The sequence below is a fragment of the Stylophora pistillata genome, chromosome 2 (assembly GCF_964205215.1).
Source record: "Stylophora pistillata chromosome 2, jaStyPist1.2, whole genome shotgun sequence".
Taxonomy (NCBI): Eukaryota; Metazoa; Cnidaria; class Anthozoa; order Scleractinia; family Pocilloporidae; genus Stylophora; species Stylophora pistillata.
Window position 1 is genome coordinate 11,752,201 of NC_142520.1, and position 6,570 is coordinate 11,758,770.

The 6,570-nt window shown below is 40.0% G+C and overlaps 1 long non-coding RNA gene across 1 annotated transcript in view; it reads right to left on the bottom strand.

The window, feature by feature from the left end:
• The window catches only part of LOC148737137 (uncharacterized), a 9,638-nt gene extending 3,514 nt beyond the window's left edge, over positions 1-6,124 (bottom strand). The window contains exon 1 of the long non-coding RNA XR_015996140.1: positions 6,006-6,124. This is a non-coding gene — a long non-coding RNA (uncharacterized LOC148737137). The remainder of the gene's footprint in view (positions 1-6,005) is intronic.
• Positions 6,125-6,570: the final 446 nt, after the last annotated feature.

A 6,570-nucleotide genomic window follows, 5' to 3' on the forward strand; every position in this document is an offset into this window, starting at 1 on the left:
ATAGGACGCCTGACACAATTTTTGATATGCTGATCTTTTTATCGCCCCGTCAAAGTGCTCCAGGTGTAATGTTTGTTGAAAGAAAAGATATGACATGTTAAATACTCGGTTCTCGTCAATATTTCTTGGATACGAGTCTAGCTATTTTTCCATCAGTATTTTATTCTGTAGTTTCAGAATCACGATAAGAAATCGTGTGCGTTTGTAAAGAAATCAAGTGTGCCAGTTCTGTAATGAGATGCAAATCCAGTCTACGATAACAACAGGGTTTATATGATTTTTAATTGTGCATGTGTTTCCATTTCCAATAAAACCAGTTTTACAGGAACAGCAACGGCAGCGGAGTCCGGCATTGATATTGCTGCACATGCCAATAGAAGCTCGGCTCTCGTCAAAATCTTCGAGGATAACAAAATAAATTCAATAATAATGATAGTAATAATAATAATAATCATCATCATCATCATAATGAGAAACGGAAAAAGAAATTAGACAGGAAGAATATGAAATATCTCATTTGCTCCTTTATCTAGTGACACCATTGCCCTTTTAACAGCTTAAATGGCAAAACGTTCACGATAATGATAATAATAGCAGTACTAATGATGCCTGCTACAAAATGGGAGTTTCTGGATCATGTACTCCTACAACGATGCAGTTAACCGGAACAGGAACCGGGAGAGGAGCAGGAAGAGGAGAGGCAGAGAAGAAGGGAAATTGACAAAAAGTGAAAAGCTATAAAGACATGTCCGAGGGGGAATTTGAGGCGCACGTCTACAAGGTGTTGACGGAAGCAGCCAAACGACAAGCGGAAGAGGAAGAAGCCAAGATTCGCATCGTCAAGTTCTTGGTCGAAAAACTTCGAGAAACCGAGGCGACACTGAAAGCCATCAAAATGTCCGTGGCGATACTTGTTAAAAAACAAGAAATGGACAGGTTTTAAAATAAAAATTGCTTAATATCTATGGTTTACACGTTTCTTTGGTATCCGCATGGCAATTTCCGCTCTAATATATCTACAAATAGTTTACACTATTCTTTGGTGTCCGTAAGGAAAACTCGCGTCACTTTCCTCTCTAATATATCTAAAAATGGTTTACACTATTCTTTGGTATCCGTAAGGAAAACTCACGTAACTTCCAGGCTCTATCACCCTTTTATCGAATACTAGTTGGTAAGTTTTTATTTGCGGTTCGGTGCGAATTTTCTTTTCTACGGGATATCTTACGAAATGCACCGGGTTGTACACGTGGGTGACTGCGTCATGATGATCTATGAGCTTTTTCAACACGTTGTCGTTTAGAACTTGAAAATTAAGTTGTTGCCTACCCATCACATTTAACGAAAACCCTTTCACTTTGGTACACACATGTCCGAGTCGCGTGCGATACCCGTAATTTTTCGCACCTGCACTCACAAATTCCTCGATCCAGCCCCCCTCGTCCAATTCATTTGTCATATCGCCTAAATGATCGCCTAGCGGAATTTTGGCCAAACCGGGTTTCCAACTTGCTGTTGTACTCTTGCTGTTGTACTCTTTCTAGCGATTCGTATAGTTTTAAACGCGCTAACGCCGTGGTAAACACTGCGATGAAAATTTTTGTGGTCATACCTTTGAGAGGATCCTTTGAATCTTGCTGATGCACGACTTCCACAATTTGAGGCGATAAAGTTCTTACCTCTTGTACGTGCACTAACGGGTCGTTGAACATGTCAAGCAGTCTGCAGGCTTCGGTCATTTGGCAGGTTTGCGACTTGTTGGTTTGCTGTCCGAATTTTCACCAAAACGAATTTAACATCAGTTTGGCGACTGCTTTACGACCTGGGTTTTTCGTGATCTTGGCGGCGTTTAAACAAATTCCCTCTTTTCTCTCGTATTCACTCACATATCGCATGCGATCTGTTTCTTCTCGACACCAGGAAGGGTAACCGGCGCTCTCTTGTTTTATTTTGAGCCAAGTGTCGACGTACGGCGCAAACAATCCTTCCTGAGATTCTTCAAAGTGCCACACTTCGTGAATGCGAAGCACGCGATACCCCAGAGACACAGTTTTTTTTTCTGGCGTACACCAAGTACCTCGCAAGGTGCGTTCGGCGTCCGTGTGAGCGCACTCGTAAGATTTTTCCAGCAGCGGTTTACCACTTTCTTCATCAACACACTTGGTGCATAAGGGAAACGTTAGCTTGTACGAACCAGAGCCCATATTGTGTCTGTACGGTAACACGGGGTGAAACAACTGAGCGGGAGGTAACACGTCCTCTTTCAATAGACCAAAATAGGCCGAGGGATCTTGATTTTCGGGCTAGTACAAGATGACGGGATGCCCTACAGGGTACACACCATTCTTGTTTACCCATGGGTATTCGCTTGTCACGTCGACGTAACGTATCTGTTCATCGCCTGTGACCCGATGATAGAGCGAAACGGCACCAGTACGCCCACCAAAAAATGCCTCGCGCGGTTCTAACGGTTCCATTAGATGTAAATCTGCGACAAAGTCACGGCACTCCCCAACTTGCTTTTTGAGATCGGAAAACTCGCATTCCCACATTTCCACGACCGTGTACCCGGCGTCACGCAACGCTTTGACTTTTTGAACCGTCTGACTCCTTCACGCTTCCACGTTTAAATCCATGGTACAGCGAGGGATTTGTTTTCTATCCAGAAGGCAGGTACGGCATCCGTGGTACAAACAGCCTTGAAACTCGAAAAAGGTGCGCGATTCTCGGTGATATCCGTTCACGTGATAGGTGTGACCAGCTAAATGAAAGCCCACTTCACCGCCATTTATTGCGTGACGTATGCGAATTCCACGGCGCCTCTCTTCCACAACAACCACTCTAAAGATTTCAAAGAATGCGGTGGACGAGCCCGATGCCAACCACTACATGGTTCTAAGGCGATGCTATCTTCCTCCATGACTCGTTTGCGCCAGTAGCGATTGCACGCTTGAGCGATGGTCAAGCATTTTTCGAGCGGGTCAAAATCGGCGACCGCGCGAAATTCGGCCACAAATTTTTGACATCCGGCTATCAATAATTTAACATCCGAACCGCAATATTCGATCAACTCACGTTTTAGATCGTACACGGCGGGTGGTTGACAACGGGCAGATTCTTCTCTGTACCACTCCTCAAACTCGGTTATCTTTTCCTCTGACATGGACGCGAGTCGAAGTGAATGCGATCCGGTAAGGCACCCACATATTCCGCATTGTCGGGAGTGTGAAAAGCGTGTGGGAAAAACCCTTTCTTTAATTCTTCGATTCCAAACGTGCTGGAAAATTGGGCGAGCGAAGATGGAATGAAACAGAAGGAATCTTTAAATTGCACTCTTCCATATGATAGAGACAACTGTTTCGTTCCGCTAGGGATCATGAATTCAAATCTCCGGTGTTCTTTTAAGAGTTGTGCTTGTAAAAAAACACTATCGTATACTCTGAGGTTGGGAAATATGCATATGACGTCAATGCTATCTTCTTTAGGAATCGGTTGTCCGTGCCGTAGATCAGGGTATCTAAAAATTCCAAAAATTCCCCAGAGCATTCTGGACCGTAAAAGGTGTGGCACTCGTCCGAGTCCCCCGTTTCGGCGCGCACCAAGATAGGGACATGGATACCGTCAGACTCGATCATTGCTTCAAAATCGGCGTAGACAAAAATGGGTGGGTCTATGTAAGGGCTGACATCGGGATTTTGTCGCTTCTGCTTTTTGTACAGGTCTTTGGGTTCTTTCACGGGCTCGTCTTCCTCTTCTTCTCCGCGTTGGATGTAACACTGATGCGATGTCAAATCTACATCTTCTCTGCATGCGCGACATCGCCCGGTATAACATTCATGCGGGTCGTCAGAAGGCGTGTATTCTTTGCAACACAGCTCACAACGCACCCATCTAGCGCAAATACCTTCAGTAAGATGGTAGGCCACACATCTCTTATCGTAATAATGGCGATGTGGAAATGTGGGATTTCGTCCTGTGTAAGTTAGTTCAGGCAAGTTTTTGCTTCTAAAGGTCCTCTCACGGACCTACCTTACCCTGCAGGAGTTCTTTTATTTCCTTACACAGGCTGAGTATATAATGGCATATCAATAAAATGCGTCTAAGTTTTCGTAATACTGCCCAGGGGGCATGATACTGAGACAAACGTCTCTACAATATAACTGATGAAGTTTTTGTTTGCTAAATAATTTTTCGCCGTAGACTAAATCCCATTTTCAAAATGTTCAAAATAGTCTGTTTCAAACAGCTTCCTGGAGTTTCGACAAGCAAAGTTGTTGCTTAGGTATAGGGTATTTCTCAAATGAAGGAAACGATAACGGAAATAAATAATTCTCATACTAGCTTGATGATGTTCGTCTGTATGGCACTTTAGTGGTGCGCGTAGTACTGAGAAGATAGATACTTTAAACAAGCGAATTCTTAGAGCTATCTTGCAGGATTATAATTCTACCTATGACTCTCTACTTAGCAAAGTTAACTCCAAATCTCTGTGTAAAAGACGCCTTCAGACTTTCTTAATTATAATGTACAACAGCTTGTTTTTTAACTGCTATCCAGGCTATCTAAGGAATATGTTTGGTTTACGCTCTGTATCCTATAATCTACGCGGAAATTATATTTTGTCTCTACCGTCTACAAAAACTACTACTTATGGTCTTCACTCCTTTTCATATATGGCTTCAAAACTATGGAACTCTCTTCCGGACTCTTTTAGAACGTCTGACTTTTCTGATTTTAAGCGCAAGATTCTACAGTATGACTCTCTCTCATAGTTAAATTTTAGACTGTTACAATTTTAAATTTTACATTTTACATTTTACATTTTACATTTTACACTTTACACTTTACACTTTACACTTTACATTTTAAATCTTACATTTTACATTTTACATTTTACATTTTACATTTTACATTTTACATTTTACTTTTTACATTTTACATTTTACATTTTATATTTTACATTTTACATTTTACATTTTAGTAGTATTTAGAATTTTACTTGTAACTCGAAGATACTAGCTTATCCTTTAGCTACTACAAATTCGAGACTAAATAAAGTATATGTATGTATTTATGTATGGCTTAGTTCTCTTGAAAGTTGAAGACTCTAGCGTAAATGAAGGAAAATATTACTAGTGGTTTTCCTCATTGATCAAAAACATGTGAAGGTGTTTCCATGTAAAAATCATAATAATCGAGAGGTTTTTCCTTGTGTTCCGCACTCTTAGGGATACCTTTGTTTCTTCCATTCATGAGACGATTCGAATGAATACTGTGTTATTTTAAGACATGGAGATAGAACTGAAGTCAAACACTTTTGAACCACCTGCTGTTAAAAGCTACGATGATATGAAGTACTACTCACAGTTTTCGTACTCATTCCATTTGCTATAGCTAATGCAATGAGTATTTTTACGAATCTAATGGTTTTAGAGACTCAAATAAAAACTGCAACAGATAAATCTTGAGCATCAAAAACCTTTAGATATAACTACATTATTTGATTTTCTCTCCTCAAGTTACAAAAGTCTGAGTGTCTCTTATTCATTGCCATCCGAATAATTCATCAGTGTTTCTCTGCAAGCTTGATTTGAATTGCTGGTTAATAACAACCAGGTATAATATTTCTTTCCCTCCAAAAGATAGTTTTTATTGCGTATTTCTGATTGTTTAATGATGAAATTGATCTGAATAAATATTGTAAAAATTCAAAACTTAGGAAACGTTGCGGAAAAGTTTCAACCAAAATACCCCAAATAAAGTTCCCGCACACGATCGAGTTTGTTCCAACTCGTTTTGAAACTTTCTAAATTTTTCAGCGCTTTGTAAAACCGTGGTTTCCTTCTTCATCATTTCTAATTAGTTACTCTTATTGACCATAGCAAATTTTTTTCACTTAAATTTCGGGCCCTTGCTTTCCTGCAACTTCAGATTTGCAGGCTTCGGAGTTGCCAAAGTCTACATTTTCATTTAACCCACACAAAAGAATGTCGAACTTAACTCACCATGGTTTGCAACTGTTAAGGTGTAGAACCAACCTCCAAACAAAAAAAGAAGAAATATGAAAGCGAGCATCGGGCAGCGACGGCGGACCATCTTCAGAGTATTGTTAAAAAAAAAAAAAAAAAAAAAAACTTTCTTAACCCACTATCACGGTAGTTTGCTTTTTAAAAATATTTTCAATAAAGGGAGTAAAATGTAGCAACCATCAGTTGCCCATCTCTGGCACTGCTAGGTTCTTGAACAGCGAAGTTTTATTCTTACCGTCATTTATTATTAATCAAAATTAGGCGGGATAATAAGATTCATAACCGTTTCATGTTTACTATCTTCTTCAAACATCATTTATGCATGAGATATGCCCATTACAAGCCTCTTGTTTTGTGGAATTTTAAAAGAGTAATTTCTCTGAAACATTGATCAAAACGAAATGAAAGAACGACGGAAAAAGAAAACAAAAAGAAGAAGAGAAAAATCCAGATAGTAACTAGGGATGATTATTTCTAATGTTACTCATTAACTTCCCTTGGGGTACGTAGATTCTTAGCCATTGGAGCCAATTTTGACTTA